The sequence below is a fragment of the Zea mays genome, chromosome 2 (genome assembly GCF_902167145.1).
Source record: "Zea mays cultivar B73 chromosome 2, Zm-B73-REFERENCE-NAM-5.0, whole genome shotgun sequence".
NCBI classification, from domain to species: domain Eukaryota; kingdom Viridiplantae; phylum Streptophyta; class Magnoliopsida; order Poales; family Poaceae; genus Zea; species Zea mays.
In genome coordinates, this window is record NC_050097.1 from 217,288,840 (window position 1) to 217,304,356 (window position 15,517).

Genomic DNA, 15,517 nt, shown 5'->3' on the forward strand with positions numbered 1-15,517 from the left:
CTGTTCAGTCCTTGTATTGTGGACAAATCCGAAGGTCACTGGCATTGTGATCTTGCCAAGTGCTACAATTTGCCTTCCTCCGAAGCCACAAAGAGGGTGTGTAGCATCATGAATCTTGTCCTCTGGCTCTTGCATCTGTCTGAAGGCCTTAGCAAATATGATATTCGCTGCACTGCCTGTATCAACCAGAACATTGTGGACCAGAAATCCCTTGATGACATAAGATATGACCATAGCATCATTATGAGGGTAATCCTTGAGCTGAAGGTCCTCCTGGGAGAAGGTGATTGGGATGTGGGACCATTTTGACTTGATGAAGGGTCCCTGCACCCCAACATGCTGCACCCTTCTCTGAGCCTCCTTCTTCTGCTTCTTGTTGGCCGATTCTGAATATGAACCGCCTGTTATCGGGAGCACCAGCTTCGTAGCCGAAGCTACTTCAGCTTGATTGTTGAACGAAGCCATCAGCTCAACAGTGGAAGTGAGTTCACCGGAGGTGGGCACCAATGTTGGGGACTTGTTCTCAAATGCTATGAGTTAAGAACAAGACAACACAAAGTATTAAATGTTAATGTCCTTCGTCCTTCGAAGCATTATTTCCCTTAGGATATAACGATCTTCGGACGAAGGTCATGAAGGACGTACCTTCATCATCATGGTATACGATAATGAAAGACAAAGCATATGAAACATGAAAGATAACATGAATAATCATATAACATCATTCACATATCTTCATTATATAAATTTGGATAATTAAAGATGATATTTAATTACATTTGTACCTTCGGCTTGACAGAAGATAAAAATCCAGCGTTGCGCACGAGCGAATACAAGATAGCGTGAACAGTATAGGGGTACTGTTCATCTATTTATAGGCGCAGGACACAGCCTGTGAGAAATTACATTCATGCCCTTTACAAATGTTTACAATCATAATACCAACTATCACAGGCCCATTGCTCATTTCATCTTTAAGTCGGTGCATCTGAAAATGTACTCCGAAGCTCTTTGATTGATAGCTTCGACTTTGTGTCAATCTTCCGAAGGTGTTCCTTCTTATGGGACCTTCGGCGACGAAGCAGACCCCCAACAATATGTTTCCTTAATTCTTACTATATTGTTCCTGTCAGTGGCGCATAACAAAATTTTAGGTGGGGCCAATAGTGCAAGAGACAAATCACCAAACTAGACCATAAATGTAGATTAATGATAATAACATGAATGTTAAATGATAATATCTAGTGTTTCCAAAATGAAATGAATACAAAAAAACCTTTTTGGCTACCTAAATGAGAGCTAGAGAGAAAAAATAGGTGGACTGACCGAGGACGAGGCACTAGGCGGAGCAGCCGCATCGACGCGTTGTTCTGGCGAGTCATCGAATTTGTCGTGAGATGACGATTGGTGGGAGGAGTGAAAGGGAAATAGGCTTACACCTTTTCCTAATTGATTTTGGTGGTTGAATTGCTCAACACAAATAATTGGACTAACTAGTTTGCTCTAGATTATGAGTTATACAGGTGCCAAAGGTTCACAACAAACCAATAAAAAGACCAAGAAATGATTCAAATTTAAGGAGCAAAAGAAAACTGAAGTGTGCCCTGGTCTGGCGCACCGGACAGTGTCTGGTGCACCAGGGAACCCAACTCCGAACTGCTCACCTTCGGGAATTCTGGGAGCCGCTCCGCTATAATTCACCGGACTGTCTGGTTTAGCACCGGACTGTCCGGTGCGCCAGCGGAGCAACGGCTACTTCGCGCCAACGGTCATCTGCAGAGAGCTGTTAATGCGCTACAATGCACGCAGAAGTCAGAGCAGAGCCAGAAGGCGCACCGGACAGTCTACAGGACCTGTCCGGTGCACCACCGGACTGTCCGGTGACCCAGATGTCAGAAGCTCCAACGATCAGAATCCAACGGCCGGGTGACGTGGCTAGCGCGTCGGACAGTGTCCGGTGGCGCACCGGACTGTCCGATGCGCCATACGACAGCAGCCTCCACCAACGGTTCTTTTGGTGGTTGGGGCTATAAATACCCCCAACCACCCACCATTCATTGAATCCAAGTTTTCAGCCTTCAAACACCTTACAAGAGCTATAGCATTCAATACAATACACAACCAAAGAGATCAAATCCTCTCCCAAATCCAAAGACAATTCCAATCAAACAGTGACTAGTGAGAGAGATTCTTGTGTTCATTTAAGCTCTTGCGCTTGGATTGCTTTTCTTCTTCATTCTTTCTTGTGATCAACTCAATTGTAACCAAGGCAAGAGACACCAATTGTGTGGTGGTCCTTGTGGGGACTTAGTGTCCCGTTTGATTGAAAAGAGAAGCTCACTCGGTCTAAGTGACCGTTTGAGAGAGGGAAAGGGTTGAAAGAGACCCGGTCTTTGTGACCACCTCAACGGGGAGTAGGTTTGCAAGAACCGAACCTCGGTAAAACAAATCACCGTGTCTCACTCTTCATTTGCTTGTGATTTGTTTTCGCTCTCTCTTTCAGACTTATTTACATTTCTAACGCTAACCCCGACTTGTAGTTGTGCTTAAGTTTGTAAATTTCAGATTCGCCCTATTCGCCCCCTCTAGGCGACTTTCAATTGGTATCAGAGCCGGTACTTCATTAGAGTCTAACCGCTCGAAGTGATGTCGGGAGCATCGGCCAAGAGGGAGATCGGGACCAGTGACAAGTCCGCAAGCTCGGGGAGAACGCACTCAAGGGAGTCCGCCCACAAGCACAAGGAGGAATCCTCTTCCTCCATCAAGTCCCAACGTAAGGATGACAAGAAGAAGAAGATGAAGAAGGTGGTCTACTACGAGACCGACTCTTCGTCACCCTCCACCTCCGGCTCGGAATCAGCATCCGCCACTTCTAAGCACCATGAGCGCAAGAAGTATAGTAAGATGCCTCTTCACTATCCTCGTATTTCAAAACGCACTCCATTACTTTCCGTTCCATTAGGCAAACCACCTATGCTTGAAGGTGAAGATTATTCTATGTGGAGTGATAAAATGAGGCATCACCTAACCTCACTCCACAAAAGCATAAGTGATGTTGTTGAGCATGGAGTGCAGGTACCAAAGAAGGGAGACAAGGATTACGACTCGGAGGAGGTCGAACAAATCCAACACTTCAACTCCCAAGCCACTACTATACCCCTCGCCTCTCTAAGTCGAGAGGAGTATAATAAGGTGCAAGGGTTGAAGAGCGCAAAGGAAATTTGGGACGTGCTCAAGACCGTGCATGAAGGAGACGAGGTGACCAAGATCACCAAGCGGGAGACGATCGAGGGGGAGCTCGGTCGCTTCATGCTTCACCAAGGGGAGGAGCCACAAGCGATGTACAACCGGCTCAAGACCTTGGTGAACCAAGTGCGCAACCTCGGGAGCACCAAATGGGATGACCATGAAATGGTCAAGGTTATTCTTAGATCACTCGTTTTCCTTAACCCTACGCAAGTTCAATTAATTCGTGGTGATCCTAGATACACACTAATGTCTCCTGAGGAAGTGATAGGAAAGTTTGTGAGCTTGGAACTAATGATCAAAGGCTCCAAACAAATCATCGAGCGAGGCGCCACCTCCACACCCGAGGTGCAACCCGTCGCCTTCAAAGCGACGGAGGAGAAGAAGGAAGAGTCTACATCAAGTAGGCTCCCCATCGACGCCTCCAAGCTCGACAACGAGGAGATGACTTTAATCATCAAAAGCTTTCGCCAAATCCTCAAGCAAAGGAAGGGGAGGGATTACAAGCCCCGTTCCAAGAAGGTTTGCTACAAGTGTGGGAAGCCCGGTCATTTTATCACTAAATGCCCTTTGTCTAGTGATAGTGACAGGGATAATGACAAGAAAGGAAAGAGGAGAGAAAAGAAGAGGTACTACAAGAAGAAGGGCGGCGATGCCCATGTTTGCCGAGAGTGGGACTCCGACGAGAGCTCCACCGACTCCTCCTCCGATGAGGACGCCGCCAACATCGCCATCACCAAAGGACTCCTCTTCCCCAACGTCGGCCACAAGTGCCTCATGGCAAAGGACGGCAAGAAGAAGAAGGTAAAATCAAGATCCTCCACTAAGTATGCAACTTCTAGTGATGAGGATAATTCTTGTGATGATGAGGATAACTTGCTCACTCTTTTTGCCAACTTAAACATGCAACAAAAGGAAAAAATTAAATGAATTAATTAGTGCCATTCATGAGAAGGATGAACTCTTGGATAGCCAAGAGGACTTCCTTATTAAAGAAAATAAGAAGCATGTTAAAGTTAAAAATGCTTATGCTCTAGAGATAGAAAAATGTGAGAAACTAACTAGTGAGCTAAGCACTTGCCATGACACTATTTCCAACCTTAGAATTGAGAATGCTAATTTAATTGATAAGGTTGAGAAGTCAAATATTTGTGGTGATTCAATTATCAATCTTAGAAATGATAATGCTAATTTAATTGCTAAGATTGAAAAATTGAATGCCTCTGTTGCTAGCCTTAGAAATGAGAATGAAAAATTAATTGCTAAGGCTAAAGATTTAAATGTTTGCAATGCTTCTATTTCCAATCTTAGAGATGAAAATGCTATTTTACATGCTAAGATTGTTGAATTAAAAACCTGCAAACCCTCTACATCTACCGTTGAGCATGTTACTATTTGCACTAGGTGTAGAGACATTAATGTTGATGCTATTCATGATCACCTAGTTTTAATTAAGAAACAAAATGATCACATAGCTCAACTTAGTGCTAAAATTGATGAGCATGACTTAGAAAATAAAAAATTTAAATTTGCTAGAAGCATGCTCTATAGTGGGAGACGCCCTGGCATTAAGGATGACATTGGCTTCCAACAGAGAGACAATGTCAAGCTTAATGCTCCTCCTAAAAGATTGTCTAACTTTGTTAAGGGCAAAGCTCCCATGCCTCAGGATAACGAGGGTTACATTTTATACCCTGACGGTTACCCCGAGCACAAAATTAGGAGAATTCACTCTAGGAAGTCTCACTCTGGCTCTAATCATGCTTTTATGTATAAGAGTGAAGCATCTAGTTCTAGGCAATCAACTCATGCTAAATTGCCTAAGAAAAGAACTCCTATTGCCTCAAATGATCATAACATTTCATTTAAGACTTTTGATGCATCTTATGTGCTAACTAACAAATCAGGCAAAGTAGTTGCCAAATATGTTGGGGGCAAACACAAGGGGTCAAAGACTTGTGTTTGGGTACCCAAGGTGCTTGTTTCTAATGTCAAAGGACCCAAGACCGTTTGGGTACCTAAGAACAAGGCCTAAAATTGTTTTGTAGGTTTATGCATCCGGGGGCTCAAGTTGGATCATCGATAGCGGGTGCACATACGATATGACAGGGGAGAAGAAGATGTTCTCCTCCTATGAGAAAAACCAAGATCCCCAAAGAGCGATCACATTCGGGGATGGAAATCAAGGTTTGGTCAAAGGATTGGGTAAAATTGCTATATCTCCTGACCATTCTATTTCCAATGTTTTTCTTGTAGATTATTTAGATTACAATTTGCTTTCTGTTTCTCAATTATGTAAAATGGGCTACAACTGTCTTTTTACGGATATAAGTGTTACTGTCTTTAGAAGAAGTGATGATTTAGTAGCATTTAAGGGAGTGTTAGAGGGTCAGCTATACTTGGTAGATTTTGATAGAGCTGAACTCGACACTTGCTTAATTGCTAAGACTAACATGGGTTGGCTCTGGCACCGCCGACTAGCACATGTTAGGATGAAGAATCTTCATAAGCTTCTAAAGGGAGAACACATTTTGGGACTAACCAATGTTCATTTTGAGAAATACATGGTTTATAGCGCATGCCAAGCAGGAAAGCAAGTTGGTGTTCATCATCCACACAAGAACATCATGACGATCGATAGGCCGCTTGAACTACTCCACATGGACCTATTCGGCCTGATCGCTTACATAAGCATCGGCGGGAGTAAGTATTGTCTTGTAATTGTGGATGATTATTCTCGCTTTACTTGGGTGTTCTTTTTGCAGGAAAAATCACAAACCCAAGAGACCTTAAAGGGATTCTTGAGACGGGCTCAAAATGAGTTCGGCTTAAGAATCAAAAAGATTAGAAGCGACTGAAAGGGAAATAGGCTTACACCTTTTCCTAAATTGATTTTGGTGGTTGAATTGTCCAACACAAATAATTGGACTAACTACTTTGCTCTAGTCTATAAGTTTTACAGGTGCCAAAGGTACACAACAAGCCAATAAAAAGACCAAAGATGGGTTCAAATAAAGAGAGCTAAAGACATCCCAAAGGCACCCTGGTCTGGCGCACCGGACTGTCCGGTGTGCCACCGGAAAGTGTCCGGTGCACAAGGGAACTTGAAGCTGAACTCCTCACCTTCGGGAAAATGGGAGGCCGCTCCGCTATAATTCACCGGACTGTCCGGTGAGGCACCGGACAGTGTCCGGTGAGGCACCGGACAGTGTCCGGTGACACACCGGACTGTCCGGTGTGCCAGCGGAGCAACGGCTACTTTGCACGCAACGGTCGACTGCAACGCATTTAATGCGCGCCTACGCGCGCAGAGGACAGAGCACGCGCAGAAGGCGCACCAGACAGTATACAGGACCTATCCGGTGCACCACCGGACAACCTAGAGGCCCCACCAGTCAGAGCTCCAATGGTCAGAACCCAACAGCCGGCTGACGTGGCTGGCGCACCGGACAGTGTCCGGTGGCGCACCAGACTGTCCGGTGCGCCATGCGACAGACAGCCTCCCAACGACCACTTTTGGTGGTTGGGGCTATAAATACCCCAACCACACCACATTCAATTGCATCCAAGTTTTCCACCTTCAACATATTACAAGAGCTATAGCATTCAATTCTAGACACAACCAAAGATATCAAATCCTCTCCCAAGTCCGGAATCACTCCAAATCAAATAGTGACTAGAGAGAGCGACATTTGTGTTCATTTGAGCTCTTGCGCTTGGATTGCTTCTTTTCTTTCTCATTCTTCTTGTGATCAACTGAAAGGGAATTAGGCTTACACCTATTTCCTAAATGATTTTGGTGGTTGAATTGCCCAACACAAATAATTGGACTAACTAGTTTGCTCTAGTGTATAAGTTATACAGGTGTAAAAGGTTCACACTTAGCCAATAAAAAGATCAAGTATTGGGTTCAACAAAAGAGCAAAGGGACAACCGAAGGCACCTCTGGTCTGGCGCACCGGACTGTCTGGTGTACACCGGACAGTGTCCGGTGCACCATCGGACAGTGTCCGGTGCACCAGAGGACTTCAAGTCAAACTCGTCACCTTCGGGAAAATCCAGAGTCGCTCCGCTATAATTCACCGGACTGTCCGGTGTACACCGGACAATGTCCGGTGCTCCAAGGGAGAGCGGCCTCAGGAACTCGCCTGCTTCGGGAATTCACAACGGCTAGTCCGCTATAATTCACCGGACATGTCCGGTGTACACCGGACTGTCCGGTGTGACATCGAAGCAACAGATACTTCGGCGCCAACGGCTACCTGCAGCGCATTGAATGCGCGTCAGCGCGCGCAGAAGTCAGACACGCCCATGCCGGCGCACCGGACACTCTACAGTACATGTCCGGTGCGCCACCGGACATCCAGGCGGGCCCAGAAGACAGTGCTCCAACGGTCGAATCCCAACGGCTTTGGTGACATGGCTGGCGCACCGGACATGTCCGGTGCGCCATACGACAGTAAGCCCCACCAAACGGCTAGTTTGGTGGTTGGGGCTATAAATACTCCCAACCACCCACCATTCATTGCATCCAAGTTTTCACACTTCAAACCACTTACAAGAGCTAGGCATTCAATTCTAGACACACTCAAGAGATCAAATCCTCTCCCAAATTCCACACAACGCCCTAGTGCTTAGAGAGAGAGATTTGCTTGTGTTCTTTCGAGCTCTTGCGCTTGGATTGCTTTCTTCCTTCTTGATTCTTTATTGCGATAATACTCACTTGTAATTGAGGCAAGAGACACCAATTTTGTGGTGGTCCTTGTAGGAACTTTGTGTTCCAAGTGATTGAGAAGAGAAAGCTCACTCGGTCTGAGGGACCGTTTGAGAGAGGGAAAGGGTTGAAAGAGACCCAGTCTTTGTGACCACCTCAACGGGGAGTAGGTTTGCAAGAACCGAACCTCGGTAAAACAAATCCGCGTGTCACACCTCTTATTTGCTTGCGATTTGTTTTGCTCCCTCTCTCGCGAACTTATTTATATTTCTAACGCTAACCCGGCTTGTAGTTGTGATTATTCTTGAGAATTTCAGTTTCGCCCTATTCACCCCCCTCTAGGCGACTTTCAATTGGTATCAGAGCCCGGTGCTTCATTAGAGCCTAACCGCTCGAAGTGATGTCGGGAGAACTCGCCAAGAGGGAGATGGAGACCAGCGAAAAGCCCACTACAAGCCACGGGAAGGCTTCATCGGAAGAGTCCCGCAACAAGGAGAAGAGGAAGGAGAAGAAGAAGGAAAAGAAGACATCTTCTCACAAGTCGCATCGGAGTGGCGACAAAATAAAGAAGATGAGGAAGGTGGTCTACTACGAGACCGACACTTCGTCACCTTCTACATCCGGCTCCGACGCGCCCTCCATAACTTCGAAGCGCCATGAGCGCAAGAAGTTTAGTAAGATCCCCTTACATTATCCTCGTACCTCTAGACATACTCCATTACTTTCCGTTCCATTAGGCAAACCGCCAACCTTTGACGGTGAAGATTATGCTAGGTGGAGTGACTTAATGAAATTTCATCTAACCTCACTCCACAAAAGTATATGGAATGTTGTTGAGTTTGGAGCACAGGTACCATCCGTAGGGGATGAAGACTATGATGTGGATGAAGTGTCCCAAATCGAGCACTTCAACTCCCAAGCCACAACAATACTCCTCGCCTCTCTAAGTAGGGAGGAGTACAACAAGGTGCAAGGACTAAAAAGCGCCAAGGAAGTTTGGGACGTGCTCAAGACGGCGCACGAGGGTGATGAACTCACTAAGATCACCAAACGGGAAACGATCGAGGGGGAGCTCGGTCGCTTTCGTCTTCGCCAAGGGGAGGAGCCACAAGACATGTACAACCGGCTCAAAACCTTGGTGAACCAAGTGCGCAACCTTGGGAGCAAAAAGTGGGATGACCACGAGGTGGTTAAGGTTATTCTAAGATCTCTTATTTTCCTTAACCCCACTCAAGTTCAATTAATTCGTGGCAACCCAAGATATACACTAATGACTCCCGAGGAAGTAATCGGGAATTTTGTGAGCTTTGAATTTATGATCAAGGGCTCACGAAAGATCAACGAGCTTGACGGCCCCTCCACGTCCGAAGCTCAACCGGTTGCATTCAAGGTGACGGAGGAGAAGAAGGAGGAGTCTACACCAAGTAGACAACCAATCGACGCCTCCAAGCTCGACAATGAGGAAATGGCGCTCGTCATCAAGAGCTTCCGCCAAATCCTCAAACAAAGGAGGGGGAAGGACTACAAACCCTGCTCCAAGAAAGTGTGTTACAAATGTGGTAAGCTCGGTCACTTTATAGCTAAATGTCCTATATCTAGTGACAGTGACAGGGGCGACGACAAGAAGGGGAGAAGAAAGGAGAAGAAGAAATACTACAAGAAGAGGGGCGGCGATGCCCATGTTTGTCGGGAGTGGGACTCCGACGAAAGCTCTAGCGACTCCTCCGACGATGAGGACGCCGCCAACATCACCGTCACCAAGGGACTTCTCTTCCCCAACGTCGGCCACAAGTGCCTCATGGCAAAGGGCGGCAAGAAGAAGAAGGTTAAATCTAAATCCTCCACTAGATATGAGTCTTCTAGTGATGATAATACTAGTGATGAAGAAGATGATTTGCGTACCCTTTTTGCCAACCTTAACATGGAACAAAAAGAAAAACTAAATGAGCTAATTAGTACCATCCATGAGAAGGATGATCTCTTGGACTCCCAAGAGGACTTCCTAATCAAGGAAAATAAAAAACATGTTAAGGTTAAGAATGCTTATGCTCTAGAGGTAGAAAAATGTGAGAAATTAACTAGTGAGCTAAGCACATGCCATGACACTATTGCCAACCTTAGAAATGAAAATTCTAATTTGTTAGCTAAGGTTGATTCTATTGCTTGTAATGTTTCAATTCCCAATCTTAGAAATGATAATGATGATTTACTTGCTAAGATTGAAGAATTAAACATATCTCTTGCTAGCCTTAGGATTGAGAATGAAAAATTGCTTGCTAAGGCTAAAGATTTTGATGTTTGCAATGCTACTATTTCCGACCTTAGAACTAAGAATGACATACTGCATGCTAAGGTTGTAGAATTAAAATCTTGCAAACCCTCTACATCTACTGTTGAGCACACCACCATTTGTACTAGATGTAGAGATGTTAACATTGATGCTATACATGATCACATGGCTTTAATTAAACAACAAAATGATCATATAGCAAAATTAGATGCTAAAATTGCCGAGCATAACTTAGAAAATGAAAAATTTAAATTTGCTAGAAGTATGCTCTATAGTGGGAGACGCCCTGGCATCAAGGATGGCATTGGCTTCCAACAGGGAGGCAATGTCAAACTTAGTGCCCCTCCTAAGAAATTGTCCAACTTTGTTAAGGGCAAGGCTCCCATGGCTCAGGATAACGAGGGTTACATTTTATACCCTGCCGGTTATCCCGAGGACAAAATAAGGAGAATTCATTCTAGGAAGTCTCACTCTGGCCCTAACCATGCTTTCATGTATAAGGGTGAGACATCTAGCTCTAGGCAACCAACCCGTGCTAAGTTGCCTAAGAAGAAAACTCCTAGTGCATCAAATGAACATAACTTTTCATTTAAAACTTTTGATGCATCTTATGTTTTGACTAACAAATTCGGCAAAATAGCTGCCAAATATGTTGGGGGCAAGCACAAGGGGTCAAAGACTTGTGTTTGGGTACCCAAAGTTCTTGTGTCTAATGCCAAAGGACCCAAAACCATTTGGGTACCTAAAGTCAAGAACTAAACTTGTTTTGTAGGTTTATGCATCCGGGGCTCAAGCTGGATCATCGATAGCGGGTGCACAAACCACATGACAGGGGAGAAGAAGATGTTCTCCTCCTATGAGAAAAACCAGGATCCCCAACGAGCTATCACATTCGGGGATGGAAACCAAGGTTTGGTCAAGGGTCTTGGTAAAATTGCTATATCACCTGACAATTCTATTTCCAATGTTTTTCTTGTAGATTCATTAGATTACAATTTGCTTTCTGTATCTCAATTATGCAAAATGGGTTACAACTGTCTTTTCATTGATGTAGGTGTCACTGTCTTTAGAAGAAGTGATGATTCAATAGCATTTAAGGGAGTGTTAGAGGGTCAGCTATACTTGGTAGATTTTGATAGAGCTGAACTCGACACTTGCTTAATTGCTAAGACTAACATGGGTTGGCTCTGGCACCGCCGACTAGCCCATGTTGGGACGAAGAATCTTCATAAACTTCTAAAGGGAGAACACATTTTAGGACTAACAAATGTTCATTTTGAGAAAGACAGGATTTGTAGCGCATGCCAAGCAGGAAAGCAAGTTGGTGCCCATCATCCACACAAGAACATCATGACGACCGACAGGCCGCTTGAGCTACTCCACATGGATCTATTCGGCCCGATTGCTTACATAAGCATCGGCGGGAGTAAGTATTGTCTTGTAATAGTGGATGATTATTCTCGCTTCACTTGGGTATTCTTTTTGCAGGAAAAATCTCAAACCCAAGAGACCTTAAAGGGATTCTTGAGACGGGCTCAAAATGAGTTCGGCTTGAGGATCAAGAAAATTAGAAGCGACAACGGGACGGAGTTCAAGAACTCTCAAATTGAAGGCTTCCTTGAGGAGGAGGGCATCAAGCATGAGTTCTCTTCTCCCTACACGCCACAACAAAATGGTGTAGTGGAGAGGAAGAATAGAACTCTATTGGACATGGCAAGAACCATGCTTGATGAGTACAAGACTTCGGATCGGTTTTGGGCCGAGGCGGTCAACATCGCTTGCTACGCCATCAACCGGTTGTATCTACACCGAATCCTCAAGAAGACATCCTATGAACTCCTAACCGGTAAAAAGCCCAACATTTCGTATTTTAGAGTCTTTGGTAGCAAATGCTTTATTCTTGTTAAAAGAGGTAGAAAATCTAAATTTGCTCCTAAGACTGTAGAAGGCTTTTTACTAGGATATGATTCAAACACAAGGGCATATAGAGTCTTTAACAAGTCCTCTGGACAAGTTGAAGTTTCTTGTGACGTTGTGTTTGATGAAACTAACGGCTCTCAAGTAGAGCAAGTTGATCTTGATGAGATAGGTATTGAAGAGGCTCTGTGCATCGCGCTGAGGAACATGTCCATTGGGGATGTGTGTCCTAAGGAATCCGAAGAGCCTCCAAATGCACAAGATCAACCATCCTCCTCCACGCAAGCATCTCCACCGACTCAATATGAGGATGAAGCTCAAGTTGATGAAGTAGAAGATCAAGCAAATGAGCCACCTCAAGATGACGGCAATGATCAAGGGGGAGATGCAAATGATCAAGACAAGAAGGATGAAGAACAAAGGCCGCCACACCCAAGAGTCTACCAAGCAATCCAACGAGATCACCCCGTCGACACCATCCTCGGCGACATTCATAAGGGGGTAACCACTAGATCTCGTGTTGCACATTTTTGTGAGCATTACTCTTTTGTTTCTTCTATTGAGCCACACAGGATAGAAGAAGCACTACAAGATTCGGATTGGGTGGTGGTGATGCAAGAGGAGCTCAACAACTTCACTAGGAATGAGGTATGGCATTTAGTTCCACGTCCTAACCAAAATGTTGTAGGAACCAAGTGGGTTTTCCGCAACAAGCAAGATGAGCATGGTGTGGTGACAAGGAACAAAGCTCGACTTGTAGCCAAAGGATATTCCCAAGTCGAAGGTTTGGATTTCGGTGAAACCTATGCACCCGTAGCTAGGCTTGAGTCAATTCGTATATTATTGGCCTATGCTACTTACCATGGCTTTAAGCTTTATCAAATGGACGTGAAAAGTGCCTTCCTCAATGGACCAATCAAGGAAGAGGTCTATGTTGAGCAACCTCCCGGCTTTGAAGATAGTGAGTACCCTAACCATGTTTATAAACTCTCTAAGGCGCTTTATGGGCTCAAGCAAGCCCCAAGAGCATGGTATGAATGCCTTAGAGATTTCCTTATCACTAATGGCTTCAAAGTCGGAAAGGCCGATCCTACACTCTTTACTAAAACACTTGAAAATGACTTGTTTGTATGCCAAATTTATGTTGATGATATTATATTTGGGTCTACTAACGAGTCTACATGTGAAGAATTTAGTAGGATTATGACACAAAAGTTCGAGATGTCAATGATGGGGGAGTTGAAGTATTTCTTAGGATTTCAAGTGAAGCAACTCTAAGAGGGCACCTTCCTAAGCTAAACGAAGTATACTCAAGATATTCTAAGCAAGTTTGGGATGAAGGATGCCAAACCCATCAAGACACCCATGGGAACCAATGGGCATCTCGACCTCGACAAGGGAGGTAAATCCGTCGATCAAAAGGTATATCGGTCGATGATAGGTTCTTTGCTATATTTATGTGCATCTCGACTGGATATTATGCTTTCCGTATGCATGTGTGCAAGATTCCAAGCCGACCCTAAGGAAGCTCACCTTACGGCCGTAAAACGAATCTTGGGATATTTAGTTTATACTCCTAAGTTTGGGCTTTGGTATCCTAGGGGATCCACTTTTGATTTGATTGGTTATTCGGATGCCGATTGGGCGGGGTGTAAAATCAATAGAAAGAGCACATCGGGGACTTGCCAGTTCTTGGGAAGATCCTTGGTGTCTTAGGCTTCAAAGAAGCAAAATTCGGTCGCTCTTTCTACCGCCGAAGCCGAGTACATTGCCGTAGGACATTGTTGCGCGCAACTACTTTGGATGAGGCAAACCCTTAGGGACTATGGTTACAAATTAACCAAAGTTCCTCTTCTATGTGATAATGAGAGTGCAATCCGCATGGCGGATAATCCCGTTGAGCATAGCCGCACTAAACACATAGCCATTCGGTATCACTTTTTAAGGGATCACCAACAAAAGGGAGATATCGAGATTTCTTACATTAATACTAAAGATCAATTAGCCGATATCTTTACCAAGCCTCTTGATGAACAAACTTTTAACAAACTTAGGCATGAGCTAAATATTCTTGATTCTAGGAACTTCTTTTGTTAAATTGCACACATAGCCAATTTATATACCTTTGATCATGTCTCTTTCATGTGCTATGACTAATGTGTTCTCAAGTCTATTTCAAACCAAGTCATAGGAACATTGAAAGGGAATCGGAGTCTTCGGCGAAGACAAAGGCTTCCACTCCGTAACTCATTCTTCGCCGTCGCTCCGCGCCACTCTCCATCTTTGGGGGAGAGAGCAAAAGGACTTCGTCTTTGGTATAATCTTCACTCATTTACTTATGACCAAAGGGGGAGAGAGTAATAAAAGGGCTCTAATGATTCCGTTTTTGGCGATTCATGCCAAAGGGGGAGAATGTATGAGCCCAAAGCAAAAGGACCGCACCACCACCAATTTGTAAAATTTTAGTTTTTCAAAAAGTATTTTCAAATTGGTATCTTACTTGAGATATAACTTCAAATTGGTATACCCTCTTCAAAATTAATATCAAAACCCTCTTGAACACTAAGAGGAGGATTTCATTAAGGGGGAGTTTTGTTTAGTCAAAAGAAAAGCATTTGAAACAGGGGGATAAAATTTCAAATCTTGAAGATGCTTTGCAAAATCTTATTCAGTTACCTTTGACTATTTGCAAAAGAACTTTGAAAAGGGTTTACAAAAGAATTTGCAAAAACAAAACATGTGGTGCAAGCATGGTCCAAAATGTTAAAAACAAAGAAACAATCCATGCATATCTTGTAAGTATTTATATTGGCTCAATTCCAAGCAACCTTTGCACTTACATTATGCAAGCTAGTTCAATTATATACTTCTATACTTGCTTTGGTTTGTGTTGGCATCAATCACCAAAAAGGGGGAGATTGAAAGGGAATTAGGCTTACACCTATTTCCTAAATGATTTTGGTGGTTGAATTGCCCAACACAAATAATTGGACTAACTAGTTTGCTCTAGTGTATAAGTTATACAGGTGTAAAAGGTTCACACTTAGCCAATAAAAAGATCAAGTATTGGGTTCAACAAAAGAGCAAAGGGACAACCGAAGGCACCTCTGGTCTGGCGCACCGGACTGTCCGGTGTACACCGGACTGTGTCCGGTGCACCAGAGGACTCCAAGTCAAACTCGTCACCTTCGGGAAAATCCAGAGGTGCTCCGCTATAATTCACCGGACTGTCCGGTGTACACCGGACAGTGTCCGGTGCTCCAAGGGAGAGCGGCCTCAGGAACTCGCCAGCTTCGGGAATTCACAACGGCTAGTCCGCTATAATTCACCGGACATGTCCGGTGTACACC

General features: G+C 44.4%; 1 protein-coding gene across 1 annotated transcript in view; it reads right to left on the reverse strand.

Moving 5' to 3' along the window:
* Window positions 1–707: 707 nt before the first annotated feature.
* LOC100283453 (uncharacterized) overlaps window positions 708–15,517 on the reverse strand; it is a 33,647-nt gene continuing 18,837 nt past the window's right edge. The window contains exon 7 of the transcript XR_002266958.2: window positions 708–1,126. The gene's annotated coding sequence lies outside the window, so the exon portion shown is untranslated. The remainder of the gene's footprint in view (window positions 1,127–15,517) is intronic.